The sequence below is a fragment of the Quercus lobata genome, chromosome 9, assembly GCF_001633185.2.
Source record: "Quercus lobata isolate SW786 chromosome 9, ValleyOak3.0 Primary Assembly, whole genome shotgun sequence".
Taxonomy (NCBI): Eukaryota; Viridiplantae; Streptophyta; class Magnoliopsida; order Fagales; family Fagaceae; genus Quercus; species Quercus lobata.
In genome coordinates, this window is record NC_044912.1 from 40876949 (window position 1) to 40893342 (window position 16394).

Consider the following 16394-nt stretch of genomic DNA (forward strand, 5'->3'; position numbering starts at 1 on the left):
CTGCGACTTTTTCAAGATTTTGGAACATTTTTCCAGATTCCGGCTACATTTTTTGCAAATTTCGATGACTTTTTTTAGTTCCCAACGTCTAACTGAACTAATCGACGCTCACCCTCACCCAAAACCAACTCGACCGATTGATTCCAACGGTCAATTTCGGGTTCCTTCACCCGACACCAGCAAGTCGAGTCTAAGTTGGGTCCAAAACCGACCCGGCCCAACCCATGGACAGGCCTAGTCACTACCCAAAGTTAAGTTGTCTACCTGTGATTTAAAATTTGACACTTTACAAAGTTTGACCGAAATTTAAGTTGTCTACCTGTGGTTTGAAATCCCATGATGGTGTTTTGCTAGATTCTTTTTGATCTTATATTTTTATGTTTTTTGAGGAAAAAAACATAAAAGTGAAGCAAAATCACATATTTAATGTCCATTTGGGAACAGCTTATTTAACTAAATCTAAAAACTTTTTTTTACTGAAAGTACTATAGATAAAGCTAAAAGGTAGCTGAAATAGTATAGTGAGACCCATAAATAATACAAAAAATATATAATAAGACCCATGAATAATAGCAAAAATAAACTGAATAGTAAAAAAACTGGTTTTTTAAGAATATTAGTATTGGTGATGCTAAAAAACTATATTGCTATCTTAACACCTCCAAATACAAATTTATGGCTACATTGGTGGAGCCAAAGCCAAATAATTTGGCTCCACAGCTACAGTGCACAGCCAAAAGTGGTTGTGCACGGTAGGTCATAGGAAAAAAAAGTATGATTAAATTGTGTGTTCAGACTGCATTATATTAAGTATATTATTTTATTCAAGTGTTCACACTGCTTTGTAGTGAATATATTATTTTATTATGTTATTTATATTATTTTATTGTGTTGAAAGTTAAAATAAAACCACTGATGTTAGGTGTTTTGTAAAGTGAGAAGGTAAGATAGATAAAATAGTTTTTTGTGAAACCATGTTGCTAAATTTATGGCTCCACCAATGTGGATGCTCTAAACAATCCCAAACACACACTTAGTGTCCATTTGGCCAAGATTATTTTTACCAACTTATTTTAGTGTAAGTTTGGATAGAGTAGAAAAGGAAAGCAAACACGCATCTGCTTTTTTTCTGTGGGTCTCATGCACTATTCACTGGACCTGCAAATACAGATTTTAGCAATTTTTTCTTTAAAACTGGGTCCCAAAGCACTATTCACACATTTAAAAATTATTTTACTACAATGTTTTTAGTTTTCAGCAATAAGCGATATCCAAACAGACCCTTACTATTCAACTTATTTTTGCTATTATTCATGGATCTCACTGCACTTTTTGGTACTATTCATAGGTCCTACTGTACTATTTTAGCTAACTTTTATCTTAATCTACCGTACTTTTAACAAAAAATTTTCAATTTCAGCAAAATAAGCAGATTCCAAACGGACCCTTAGCCATGTTTTTAACAAAAGTGGATTAAGGAAATCTAACTGAATTAACGCGTCTGCGTTTTTTCTGTGGATCCCGTGCACTCTTCACAGGACCCATAAGTACAGATTTCAACAAATTTTTCTTTAAAATTAGATCTCACAGCATTATTCACACATTTAAAAATTATTTTGCTACAGTATTTTCAGTTTTCAGTAATAAGCGGTATCCAAACAAACCCTTACAATTCAGCTTATTTTTGCTACTATTCATGGGTCTCACTACACTTTTTGGTATTATTCATGGGTCCTACTGTACTATTTCAGTTAACTTTTACCTTAAGCTATAATACTTTCAACAAAAAATTTTCAATTTCAGCAAAATAAATGGATTCCAAACGGATCCTTAGCCATGTTTTTAACAGAGGTGGATTAAGAAAATCTAACTGAACTAATCTCAGGTGGATAAAGTGTCAAATTTCAAACCACAAGTAGGCAACTTAAATTTTGACCAAACTACAAGCGAGTAAGTTGTAATTTTCCCCATTAATAAATTAGGCAAATAAGTTATTAGGAAAAAAAAAACAAAAAAAAACAAAAAAAACAAAGAACAATTAACAAATGGACACTAACTTTTCGAACAATATTTTTTTTCTAATGTCTCTTTCGTATCTTAGATTTAATTCTGTTGTTCTTAACATATATGATTATGCATTTGTTTTTCACTTTTCCTAACAACTCACAAGCACTCTCGTGAGGGCAAGCACACCTTGGTGTCTCTTATAGATCTCTCTTTCCACTTCCACTTAATCACAATTGACACTCTCTCATTATCTTTTCATCAAGTCATTACCAAAACTCCTCCCAAATTCATGCCTTCTCTAACTTGATTATCGTAAAGTCTACCTCCCATTATCATGCCTCTCATCACTTTCTTTCTCTAGCTCATCTTTGGACCATAAAATTGTGAGCTGGTGTATGAGGAATTTAATTAATAGGTTTTGATTTAGATATGTGGTTATGTTTATGGAGGATATTGGTAATGGGTTATGGTTGATTGGGCAATGGGGACTTTTATGGCATTTTTAGTTTAGGGCATGAACTTGTTTGGGCTTTGTGATGGGGTTTTGGTTGAGGTGTGGCATGGTTTTTTGGTTGTTAGTGATTTGGATACAGTATATGGTGGTTGAGAGTATTAGTTATAATTTGAATTTACCACTGAAATTACTTTTTGCCCACCAATAACAACCCATAAGAACATGCTACTTATGAATTGTTGTGAAAATATTATAGACATAGCATTTCTCATTAAAATAACATAAAACACCCACCCACAAAATTCCAACCACCAATTGCCCAACAAACCACCATAACAACAACCATAACCACCATAGCCTCCCTTAAAGCTTCAATTTTGAGATAAGAATAAAAAGGAGAGAGGGCAAAAAGATAGATGCCTTGGGTTCAATCAGAGAGAGATTAGAGACTATAGAAATGGGTAAGAAATTTGTGAGAGACAGTGAGAATAAAGAGGCTTTGGGTTTAGTTGCAAGATAGAGAAGAAAGGCATTAGGCGAGAGGGTTTGGTTTCAATTGAGAGGGAAAGAGGGAGGCATTAGAGTGAAAGAAACAAAGAAGAGAGAAATAAAAGAGAGAAGATAAAGATAAAAGTGTGAAAGATAATTTTTGAATGAAGAAGAGAGAGACAACGGAATAAAATGAAGTTTTTTAAGTATCACTTGTAGCTACAGTGAACTGCTAGATATTGCAATTCATATTGTTGCTAGTTGGCAAAAAATTATAGACTTAGCAATTGGGATGAAGCATAGGTTTTGGTTGTTTGAGAGATAAAATAAGCCTTCAATGTGAATGCTCTTACTAGTAAGAGTTCATTGTAGCAATTTAACAAAAAGAAAAAGAGTTCACCGTAGCTTAATGCTAAAATTTGTTAGATATAACAATCTGGATGTAGCATGATTTTCATGGTTTAAGGTACTAAAATAGTTTTTGATGATGCATGGAAATTAGTAGGTTGAATACTCCAAACTTTCAAGGTGGTTGGATGACCTGAAAAGGAAGAAAGTAACTATCGAAGGTAACCAGGGTGAGCCGGCCAAGGACTCTGCGACAATTAAGTTAGTTTTCTCTCTAGAACACAGAAATGGTGAGTGTATGAATAGTAAAAACATACCTTGGTTGGATGAGGCTTGGTCATTTTATAGAGAATTTGGAGTGGGTCTACTTGTTGGACGCCACTAACATCATGGGGGATGTGCGGACTTAGTGGGGAATGTGAAGCAAATTTGGGGGAATTCACCCCACGTTCCGAGATGTGAGTTAGTGGGCTAACCATTTGAGATTGTAGAAAACACTCAAAAATTTACTTAGCTTTTATTAGGGTTTGTTTGAATACCGCTTATTTTGCTTAAAATTGAAAACTGAAAACACTGTAATAAAATAATTTTAAAACACGGGTCCCAGTATGAACATGACATGACAAGACAAATTACATCGAAAATAATTTTAAAGTATTACTTCATGACATGGAGCTATCACTGATAGTGAATGGTTGGGTGTTGAGCCAAAAAGTTACTAGAATGAATGGCTGAAATTTACTTTGATTAAAAAATTATATTTGAATGAATGGTTGGTGTTTAGTGTATTTGTGTCGTGGATATATAATAATATAATATTGATTAATACTATTGAATATTCTGTCTATAATGCTGCTTGTGCATTTGTCTTCATTTAAAATGCCAAACACAAACGCAAAACATGCAATTAGTGCAATCCAAACGTACACTTAGTCATCCATACTTGAATATTGTATGGACGACCGTACTTTCCTTGAACAACCAGATCCTTGCTGGACGACCAGTGACCTGCTTGCAAGTCTTTATTTTATGTTTGTGATACATACCTTTATCCTTTTTGAAGGTTGTTTTGGATGTTGCTGATCTTGGACAACCACTATAGACGAAGAATACTTGTTGATCACCATCAGTTCTTCTCCTTCCTTTTTATAGTGGTTTTACAACATTTAATGTGAATGCTCTAAGCCTTTCTCCATATCACACAATTATCACCTATTATCACTTCTTCTTTTTAGATACACGTTACTCTTATTATAATCTAAAAAATTGATTGTTAGTTTTTATTAATATTATTAAATTGACGTTTTGAGCTTAGAGATTGACATATTAATTTAAATTTGGACTTATAATTTTAGGATGCAGCATAATTTATATGGGTTTTGATCAAAATATATATATATATATATATATATATATATTATAAAAAAAGTAAGAAAATTTTATTGTGGTAAATCGTATTGGAATACACCATCCAAATATGGTGGTAGATCTTCTAACTGCAAATTAGTATCTGCAGCTAAAACTGCTCTTCTAGTAAGGGCATGAGCGAGCTTATTCCGTTCCCTCTTAACATGTTTGAAACTAAATAGAAACATAGAACGTTTAAAATTCATAATCTCCTCAATGATGTGCCCAAACATAGTGTTATTTGGCCTTTAACTTGTTTAGGGCCTCAATAACCTTGAATGAGTCCCTCTTACTTCCACTTGGAAAATGTTGATTTCTTGGGCAAAACTAAGAGCTCGACTTACTGTCATGGCCTTAAACAAATCAACAGAGTTTGGGAGGCAAATTTTCTAACTGAGAGCAACAATAATTAGTCCTGCGAAGTCTTGGATGATCACACTTAAATTAGCCATGGTCAAATCTTCGAAGACAACACCATCAAAGTTATCTTAAAGATCCTAGTATTAGGAGGCTTCCATCGAATCTCTTCCTTATGAACTATATTCCTCACACACTGTCTATGCACATCACGAAATTCCCGAAGCAGTTTTGAGGCTCTTTTCACAATGTCCCCTACTTCCCGCGATGGTTTCTTCTCCTTGAGTCTATTCAGTCACTGCCACACACACCAAGCAATCAAGGAGAAGAGTGTAGCAGAGTTGGAGGAGGTTGTCAAGAGGACGAAGGACATTAAAATCTCAAGTTAGAGAAATTTTTGGCCTGAAAAAATCCAAAGCTAGGATTCGATAACCACCCTGATTTAACACAATCACATAACCAAGGGCCATAGATAGTATCTTCTGGAAATCACCACAAATATTGCATTTTTTAGTTGGGATAAAATGCCATGTATGAAGATTCTTTGTTGTGGGAAGAGGCCCATTGCAAGCACGCTAAAGAAAATGCCGATTTTTATTTGGGATAGATAGTTTCCAAATTTCATTCCACAAACTTTTACTTGCTTCAAAATTGGAAGAGCTTGACTGAGTGCATAAAGCCCCAAATGCCAACAATGTATAAGCACTTTTAACTGATTATGAACCATCGGAAGTCAAATGCCAAACTAGTAAATCTGTATTCATACGTGCATTGACTGAGATGCTTTTGATGCACTCGACCTCCCATGGATAGAAGTTTTGATCAATTAACCCTGTGTGCCACTATTTAGTTCTTGAAAAAAACAAGTAACTCACATTATTTAGAGGGAAATCCCTTTAAGGTGATAAAACTTTACCTCCACCTGAATAAGTGAGCTATCGATGCTACCAAATATTAATGGTGCTTCCATCCCTAACCCTCCACCGTGCACCTTTACAAATCACCTCCCTAGCTTGCATAATACTCCTCCAATTGTAAGAGCTTTGAGGATTAATCTCTACATCAAGTATACTCCTTGTAGGAAAGTATTTTGCTTTAAAGACTTTGTGTAACAGAATATCTGTTTCATGGTGCAATTGCCATACCTGCTTCCCCAATAGAGCATTGTTAAACTGCCTTAAATCTCTAAACTCACCTTGAAATGGTACGTTGAAATATTTTGTTCCAATAAATAAACTGGAACAAAGTTTGAAATAATATTCAAAACATTGGAATATATCATGAAGCACAAATTTCTTATCAAGACGAATATTTAATTAAAAAAAAAAAAAAGACCACTCATAAAAGATGGACAGGCTAAAAAAAACGAAGTAGAATTTTGAATTGCTAAACCAAATTTGGTAACTCAAATAAGGTAATTTTTTATAACCAAAATATGCGTGCCTTTTTGTTTCCTTTTTAGTTAATGCAATCCTTAATGGTCCTGTAAGGACCAAATTTACGGTCCAAACCCAAGATGTATGGGATCTTGGCCCAATAAGCCCAGTAAAATAAATTTGTAAAGAATGGATCAAAGAACTAAGCCCTAGTGAGTTGGACAACGGTTAGTACTGAATTAAATAACGATCAAACACAAATAAAAGGTCTTGATATCAATAGACTTTCAGTCCGAGGAGGTCACCTTGTATAAATTGATCACAATTGGATATAAAGACAATTCAGATTACTACAATGTCCTCTCTCCATTTCTCTGATCCTTTTCTTATGGAGGATCTCTCATATTTTATAGCTCCCTTAGGATCATCTTGATCCTACACTTGTTGATCATTTGAGCCCTTACTCGAGTACCTGTCCCATCAGACACCCTCTTTGGCTTTCTGTGAGTTGTGATAGCCAAGGCAGCATTGTTCAGAGGTTTTCTCCACATAAATGCGGCCAGAAAATTAGCTGCAATACATTTAATGCAGTTGTAGTAGCTTTTCCTTAGATATTTTTGGGTTTCATTCCTTCTAGTATGTTCATGAGGCACGTCCCTATCATTGGAGCTTTCTGAAAGGTCATTCTAATTGCTGGAATAGATACTTGAGCTACATTCATCATATTCGAGGAAGAGTTCCTCCTCGGATCACCTTCCATTCGTTCCTTACTTATGAGACTTTAAATTGGAACTCTTAATAACTATTTGTTCCTCCTCGGACCTTTCAATGTCCTGGGACAAAGTCCAAGGCCCAATATATGATCTTAGGCCCTTATCCCTACAATAGCCCCTCAAAATTCCGATTTTTCCCTCTCATCCAAGGAGAAAAAGTGGGGTTTTGATTTTTAAGAGATAAGACCAACTGATTCCTTGATTCACACGTGCGGGAGTGTGGTTTTATGCGCCTCATAATTGCTACTGACGCTTCGTAAACCATGAGGCGTCATTAATTATTCTAGGTGGTGTTATGTTCCCCGCATCCAACAGTGAGGCGCCAATCCAATGGCTAACATTTTTCCTAGAATTTTGAGCGAGAGTATTCCCACTCATTTTCTCCCTCTATATAAAGCCTTGAAAGAACTTATTTTCTTCTTTACTTCACAAATCTTCAAGTGCTCCAAAGAATCCCAACGCTCTAGCCCACAAAATACTCTAAGTTCCTAAGACTCTATAACTCTATTCTTAAGAAATTTTTTGAAAGATCATTTCTAAAGGATCAGGATTAATACACTTACTTTCGTAAGTTTCTGTCTCTTTAAATTCTTCTTCTCCTCCTCGACCAACCCCTCGGCCTTCTTTCTCTTCAAAAAATTTCTTTCACATCTTCTTAGTTTGTTCAAATTGGTAGATTTAAACATCTAGTTGACTCTCCGGCTGGCATGGAGGGCTTTAAGGCCAAATATCACATCCCACAGGGAATAGCTCTATCATATTGTGCCCCAGACCAAATTCATACCAATAGAGAGGTGGGTGAAGTCGTCGTTCCTATGATCGCTTTCATAGAGGGGGGAATGATGCTTCCTATGGGTAGGATAACCAGAGACTACTTGATTAACCACAGACTGACCCTCCATCAGTGCGCCCTTAACCTATTTAGGGTCTTAGGCTGCGTAAACGCTCTCAACGAGCAGATGGGCTTAGGGCTCATGTGGTATGATGTGGTTCACATGTTCGAGTGCCACAAGCTCCAACACGAGATACTATCTCAAGTCCCGGTCCAAGGTCGTTAGGCTGATATCTTGTCTCCCCAAATCTAATAAGGGCATGAAGGATGACTACCTGATTGTCTCCAGGGAGTGGAACGATGATCTTCATTGCCCAACTCAGGCGGGAGAGCCAGGTGGGGTATCTCTAAGATTAGTCCCTTTGGCAGGGGATTTTAGCACTCTTAATTTTTTAGCAAAATTTTTCTTCTTCTCTTTTTTTTTTACACCCTGCCTTAACATTTCGTCTTCTCGGATAATAGTCTCAATTGATCTAACTGTAATCTCCTTCTCGGATACTTTTTGCAGATAAAAACCACATCGCCCCGAGACTAAGTTTTGTCAATGTACCAGCTCTCAACAAGTTGCTAAGGTCTAAAGTATTTATAAGCGAAGACGGACAATTAAGAGCTACTCATTTGATTTTAGATTACGAGCCTTTGTCTCGTCAATTCCAGGACGCGGGAAGGTGATAAGGGCTGGTGACTCTAGGCTGAACCGCATAGACATATCCAAGCCAGGATTTTTGGCTCGAAAAGATCTCCTACCCGTTGAATTGCCTATTCAACGCACTCCTCCTCAAGTAGCTGCTTTGAGAGAGGAGTTAGCCTCTTCTCGTTATACTTTTAATGCTGAGATTGATCAATTCCGCTTCGAGGAGGCAAAAGGAGCACCAGAAAGGCCTGTGGAGCTCTCGGATTCTGAACACGAGTTCAACAGATTCTCTACAGCTCATCCTCCGAAGCTAATTGTCGCTCGGGTTGACACTAGCTTAGAAGTCAAAGAAGAAGGAATGGATTTAAAGCCAAGGTCTGGCTTAAAAGGGTTGCTAGCAAACAGGAACAAATGGTCCACTTCAAAGGAAGTTCCCAAGACCCAAGTTCCTCCCAGTTTTCCTCTTCCTCCTTCTCCTCCACCTACAGACCTCAGACTGAAGGCCATTCTGTACTTGAGGAAAAAAAGGCCAGTTGAAGATCTGGAGGAAGGTGAGGTAGCGCCTCAAAAGGGGGCCAAGCAACAAAAGAAGGCCAAGGATCCCAAGGACAAAAAGGCCAAATCAGTGGAGAGTTGGGATAAAGCTGAAGTACACTGAGAGCAGCGCTTCTAGGCCCCTCGGCTAGAGGTGGAGGGTGCTCCCATTCCTTGGGATGCCACGATCTAGGAATCCCAAAGGGAGTACGCCACCGTCCTCGCTGAGGCCCTAGAGCAACCTCTACTTCTCCTCTAGGGCCTTAGGCGTACTAGGCAACCTGACCTCTTCATGTCATTGAAGAGGGACCTTACCATGGTAAGTCAGTCAATACTCTTCTGAGTTTAATGCCAGGATTCTTATTTGTTCATATGCATATACTTGATCACTCTACTATTGTCATGCAGCTTACTCAGCAGGTTTACGTGGCCAAGGAGTGGATCAGGAACGCTCATGATAAAGTCAAAGCTGAGGCCCACTCTTGCTTTGAAGTTGAGATGGCCCTCGGGGCCCTTAAAGAAGAACATGTCCAATTGTCCGAGAAATTGAAGAAGGCGGACAAGGCTGGCCTAAGTGCCGAGGTAGGCCCAAAAACCACAGAGAGGCAAATGGAGGATTAGTGCCAGAAATTGCATATAACTGAGATAAACCTGGCCACCAAAAAGTAAAACGTTTTGGATCTTAAGGCAGAGCTACACAAAGCCAAGGATGCTGTTCGGGTGGCCAGGGAAACCGCTAAGGCTGCGGTGGCCGCATCCTATGAACTTGGGGTGCTAGACACGGAGACCCGCCTGATAGAGGAGGTGGCTATAGTGTGCAAGGACTACTGCACCGAGTCTTGGGGAGTAGCAATGGACCGGGCAGGAGTCCCAACAAACTCCGAGCTGAGGAGGGTCGAGAGTATCTTCTTCCTAGAGGATATTCGAGAAATTCTGGGTACGGTTCCTCCTTCCGAGCAACTCCCCACCACCCAAGCTCCCCATCCCAATGCTAAAATTTCTAAAGGGGCTGGAGTGAGTGAGGAGGCTCAGCCTCCAATGAAGGCCAACCCCTTCGAGGATGCCCTTACAATCAGGGTTGTGGTCTCCCAAGCCAAGGATGCAAAGACTAAGTCTAAAGTTGGTGATGTCCACTCCGAGGATGCTGATCCCAAGAAAGACCCTCCTCAAGCCAATGCCTAGGATCCTAGATACAACATTTTCTTTTGTAGTTTTTTTTTTTTTTTTTTTTTTTTTTTTTTAACTTTTTGTAATGGCGTTCTACCCTCTGACAATGTATTCCCTCTTTTGTTTAATGAAAAATGTTTTTCTTTTTATCTCTCGTACCTTTACTTTTATGTGCTTCGAAGCTTATGATTGTCATAAATGGTATCGAACTGTTGCTGTGCTAACTTTAATAAAAATTGGAAACAACTATGTATCAGTAACAAAGAGATTTACCCTATGCTTGCACTGTGAAATGACTCATCACTTGTATAAATAATCAAGGTCCTTAATTTAGGATCTATTTGACACTTATAAAGATATCATTGAGCGTTAATTTCACCTAAGTATGTGGTCCAAGAGACCTAACATAATTTAGGATCTGTTTAACACTTATAAAGATATCATTGAGTGTTAATTTCACCTAAGTATTTGGTCTGAGAGACCTAACATAATTTAGGATCTGTTTCACACTTATAAAGATGCCATTGAGTGTTAATTTCACCTAAATATGTGGTCCAAGAGACCTAACATAACTTAGGATCTGTTTAACACTTATAAAGATATCATTGAGTGTTAATTTCACCAAAGCATTTAGTCCGAGGACTCAGGCATGACTAAGATTCTGTTTGAACACTCAAATAGATGTCATAGTGTGTTAATTTTCCCAAAGCATCTGGTTTGAGGATCCAGGAATGACTAAGATTCTGTTTAAGCACTTATAAAAGAATGAATAAAGGAAAGTATAATGTCTTCATACAACAGATGAACATATTGACAAAGAAAACTTTCATTAATAATAATATCTTTTCAGGTTGTTTACATTTCAAGGGTGCGGTATTACATGCTCATTTAAGTCTTCTAGAAAATATGCTCCTATACCAGCCATCGAGGTGATGCGATATGGTCCTTCCCAATTGGGCCCTAGCTTTCCCCACGTTGAGTTCTTCACAGTACCCAGAACTTTTCTCAATACCAAGTCACTAGGCACTAATGGCCTCAGCTTTACCTTGGCATCATAACCTACTTGAGCTTGTGTTGGTAGTGCGTCAACTGAACCATCGCACTTTCTCTTCTTTCTTCAATAAAGTCTAAGCTCTTTTCTAGTAACTCATTGTTGCTACTCAAATTAAATGAGTTGGTCTTTAGCGTTAGGAAGCCAATTTCTAACAGAATAATGGCCTCGGCCCCATAAGTCATTGAAAAGGGAGTCTCCCCCGTTGACTTGTGATGTGTGGTTCGATACGTCCATAGGACATATGGCGGCTCTTCCACCCATTTTTCCTTCGCATCATCCAACCTCTTCTTGAGTCCATGCACTATGACCTTATTAACAACCTCAACTTATCCATTCCCTTGGGGATAAGCTGGTATAGAATATATGTTCGTAATTCCCAAATCACAACAGTATCTTCTGAAAGATTTACTATCAAACTAAAGGCCATTGTCCGAGATGAGGATGCGAGGGATCCCAAACCGAGTAAAAATATTTTTCCAGACAAATTTCTTGGTGTCCAAGTCTCTGATATTCGCTAAGGACTCAGCTTTAACCCATTTAGTAAAGTAGTCTGTGCCGACTAGCAAATGCCTCTTGTTCCCTGCAGGAATGGACCAACGATATCCAAGCCCCATTGAGAAAATGGCCAAGGGCTAGATAGGGGGTTAAGGATTCCTCCTGGTTGATGTATATTTGACGCAAATTTTTGGCATTGATCACATTTTCTCACATATTCTTGCGCTTCTTTCTGCATATTCGGCCACTAATAACCCTGAGTGATGTCTCTGTGAGATAAAGATCTGCCTCCTGTATGGCTTCCACAAATCCCTTCATGTAATTCCTCAAGAAGCAGCTCTGATGCCTTAGGATGAATGCAGAGTAGATACGGCCCAGAAAAAGAGCGCTTGTATAGTTTTTGGTCCTCAGATAGCCAAAAACGAGGCTCCTTTCTCCATATTTTGTCAGCTTCTATTTTATCCTTCGGCAAGATGTCCTCTTTTAGAAATAGTACTATGGGATCCATCCAACTAGGCCCTACTCTGACTTGGTGAACATGAACCACCCTTCTCTTTACCTCTGTGAGTTTGCACAAGTCTTCTACAAGGATAACCCGAGGTAGGCTCTACACCAAAGAGGTTGCAAGCGAGGTTAGGGAATCGGCATGTGTGTTTCCACTTCTAGGGATGTGCAGTAGGCTGAAGGATTCAAATTCTAATTGCAAATGCCTAACTTCACTTAAATAACCTTGCATCCTCTCATCTCTTGTTTCTAGTTCGCCCTTCACCTGGCCGACAACTAGTCTTAAGTCCGAGAACATTTTTACTGACTTTTCTCCCATTCTTTGAACCATGGACATTCCCTCCAGCAAAGTTTCATATTTCGCCTCATTATTTGTGGCTGAAAAGCCCAATCTTAATGATTTCTCAATGGTGAGCTTCTTAGGTGAGATCAGAACTAGCCCCACTCCAGAGCCCCTTTAATTTGCCGCACCATCAACGTATACCTTCTAGAATAAAGGTTCTTGCAAGGAGATTGTGCCAACTGATTTTCCATCCATGTGCTGTGCTTTTGTTACTTTTTCTAGTGAGGGTTCAGCGAACTTGACCACCAGGTCTGCAAGAACTTGGCCCTTAACAGATGTACAAGGCATGTATTTGATATTAAAAGTCTCTAGGATCATGCCCCATTTAGCAATCCTTTTCGTGTAATCAGCGCTTCAAAGTATAGTTTTAAGTGGAAGCTGGGTCAGGATGACAATTGTATGCGCTTGAAAGTAATGGAAGAGCTTTCGTGTGCCATGCATCATTGCCAAGATAGCCTTCTCTAGTGGTAAATAACGAACCTCTGCCTCATGCAGTGATTTGCTCACATAATAAACTAGCCTTTGTACACCACTGTCAACTCGTATCAACACCAAACTTACAGCATGGGGGGCTAAAGCGATATAAGCAAACAGGACCTCGTCTACTTGAGGACTAGACATAATAGGTGGCCAAGATAGATATTCTTTAAGTTGCTGAAAGGCCAAAGCACACTCCTCGGTTCACTCGAATCCCTTCCATTTATTCATCAATAGGAAGAAGGGTCTGCATCTGTCTGCTGGCCGAGAGATAAACCAGTTCAAAGCAGCAATCATTCTAGTTAGCTTCTGAACTTTTTTGGGATTCCGAGGTGGTTGTAGACTGTTTATTACCTTAATCTGATCAAGATTAACCTCGATTCCCTGGTGAGTCACCATAGAGCCTAGAAACTTGCCTGATCCCACACCAAAAGAACACTTAGAAGCGTTAAGGCATAGCTTATGCTTCCTCAAAATTTCAAAAATGTTTCTAAGATCTCTCACATGCTCAAGCACCACCTTACTCTTCACCACCATGTCATTTATATAGACCTCAATATTCTTGCCCAACTGGGGTTCAAACATTTTAGTCATCATCCTTTGATAAGTGGATCCGACATTTTTCAAGTCAAAGTGCATCACCTTGTAATGGTAATTTCCAGTGGGAGTGACAAAAACTGTCTTCTCTTAATCGTTTAGAGCTAGTGGTATTTTATGGTATCCTTGAAAGGCATCTAAAAAACTCATCCGAGGATGGCCTACAGTCGCATCTACCAGCTAGTCTATTCGAGGCATAAGGAAGGGATCTTTTGGGCAAGCCTTGTTTAAATCCGTGAAATCCACACATACTCGCCATTTCCCATTCTTTTTCTTCACTACCACAGTATTGGCCAGCCACTCAGGGTAGAAAACTTCCTTGATAGCCCTTGTCTGCTTAAGCTTTGTCACCTCATCTTTGATAGCATCAAAATGATCTCTGGATGAGCGCTGAAGAGGTTGTTTTTTGAGGATAACAGATGGATTGACATTCAAATGGTGGCAAATAAAGTTTGGGTCCACCCCTAGAGCTTCATAAGCACTTCACGCGAATTCATCCACATTTTTTCTAAGGAACTCAATTAACTCTTCCCTCTCTTGGGGAGGTAGTTGGGAGCTGACCCGAAAAAACTTCTCTGGATCATCGCCAACAATAACCTTTTCTAGATCTTCGCACTTTGCTTCCTCAGTTGATCCATTATCGGGCAATATCGAAGTTTTTGATTGCTATAAGCCCTTTTCATCAGAAGTCGTGGGCTTAGTTTCGAGTCGATGTAAGATGCAGCCACCATGCACTGCCTAGCCATGGACTGATTCCCCACAATCTCTTTAATCTAGCCCTCTGATGGATATTTCACCTTCTGGTGCAGGGTAAAAAAGACGGCTCCTAAGGCATGAAGCCAAGGTCTAGCCACAATAGCTGTGTAGGGTGAGTAAACGTCTACCACAATAAAATCCACTTCCACCACTTCTGAACTGGTCTGTATGGGCAGTCTAATCTGACTTCTTGGAGTAACAGTCTTCCCCTCGAAACTTACTAGAGGGGAATCGTACGCCGTTAGGTCTTCGAGTTTCAAATTCAGCTCCTTGTACAAGTCGGGGTACATTATCTCGACAACATTGCCCTGATCTACCAACACTTTCTTCACATCATATCCCCCTATCTTGAGTGTGACCACCAGAGTACCGTCATGGGGTTGGATGATTTTGGTCTTATCTTTGTTTGAGAAGCCCAAAACCTATAGGGCTTCTTTCCTGACTCTTTTTGGCTCCAAATTGTTGTCCTTGGTAGATAGTTAAGCCACAGACATCACTCTAGAGGGATGAGAACTGATCTTACCAAGAGCAGCAAAGATGACATTGATCATTCCTAGAGAAAGTCTTGAAGAAGCATCCCTCCGGGGATTCGAACCTGTTTGCTCCGCTTAGCCACTGGAATGGTGTAGTAGATGCTTCAACTTCCCTTCTCGGACCAGTTGGTCCAAATGGTCCCACAAATTCTTGCAGTCTTCTTTAGTGTGCCCCTGGTCCTGATGGTATTGGTAATAAAGGCTCTGGTTATGCCTTGTGGGGTTTCCAGCCATCTTGTTCGGCCATTTGAATAACGGCTTGTTCTTAATCTTCTCTAAAGCCTAATGCACCAGTTTCTCGGAATACTGCATTAACTGCCTAGGTGTTGGCAGACCCTGACTGTCCAGTGAAATCTCTCCGAGGTCGGTTATTATTAAATCAATCCATCCTAAAATCCCTCCTCTACTGAGGGATAACCTTTACTTTACCTTTCCCTTGCTGTTAGTCTTCCTCCACCCTCTTGTATTTATCAATCCGGTTCATGAGTCGGATCACATTAGTAATAGGTTTGCCAGTCAAAGACTTCCTTAAATCGTGTTTAGCAGGGAGGCCGACCTTAAAAGTGCTGATAGCCACGTCATCAAAGTCACCATCTATTTCATTATACATCTCCTAGTATCTGTCCGAGTACGTTTTCAAGGTTTCCCCTCCTCGCATGGACAAGGACAGTAGCAAATCCAAGGGTTGAGGTACCTTACTACACGTGATAAAACGAGAGCCAAAGGCTTGGGTGAGTTCCTTAAAGGAGTCTATGGAATTGGCTCTCAGACCATCGAACCATCTCATCGCCACAGGTCCCAAACTGGAAGGAAATACTTTGCACATCAAAGCCTCGTCCTTAGAGTGGACAACCATCCTCTGGTTGAACTAGTTCACATGTTTTACAGGGTCTGTTCGACCATTGTAAATGGTGAACGTGGCTGATGGAACCGCCGAGGAAGTTTTGCCCTTTCTATTTTGCGCGTGAAAGGTGATTTGGAGATTTGATTCAACGCTTTACTCATAGCATTGTTTTCCAAGCCTTTACGAGGCGGGCTCTTGTATTTTTGCCTGTGGTGATGCTCTTCATCGTAAGAGAAAGACTCACTTGGTGGAGTTCTTGACCTTTGCCTATAACTAGCATCCTCTTCATCATTGAAGGAGACGTCAGAATTGGAAGGGGTTCGTTTCCGTTGTGCATTGCGCAGCTTCTTCTTTAAATCGTCAATCTCCCTTTGCATGGCTCTTTCATTCTGTTCTTGAGAGACATGACTCCC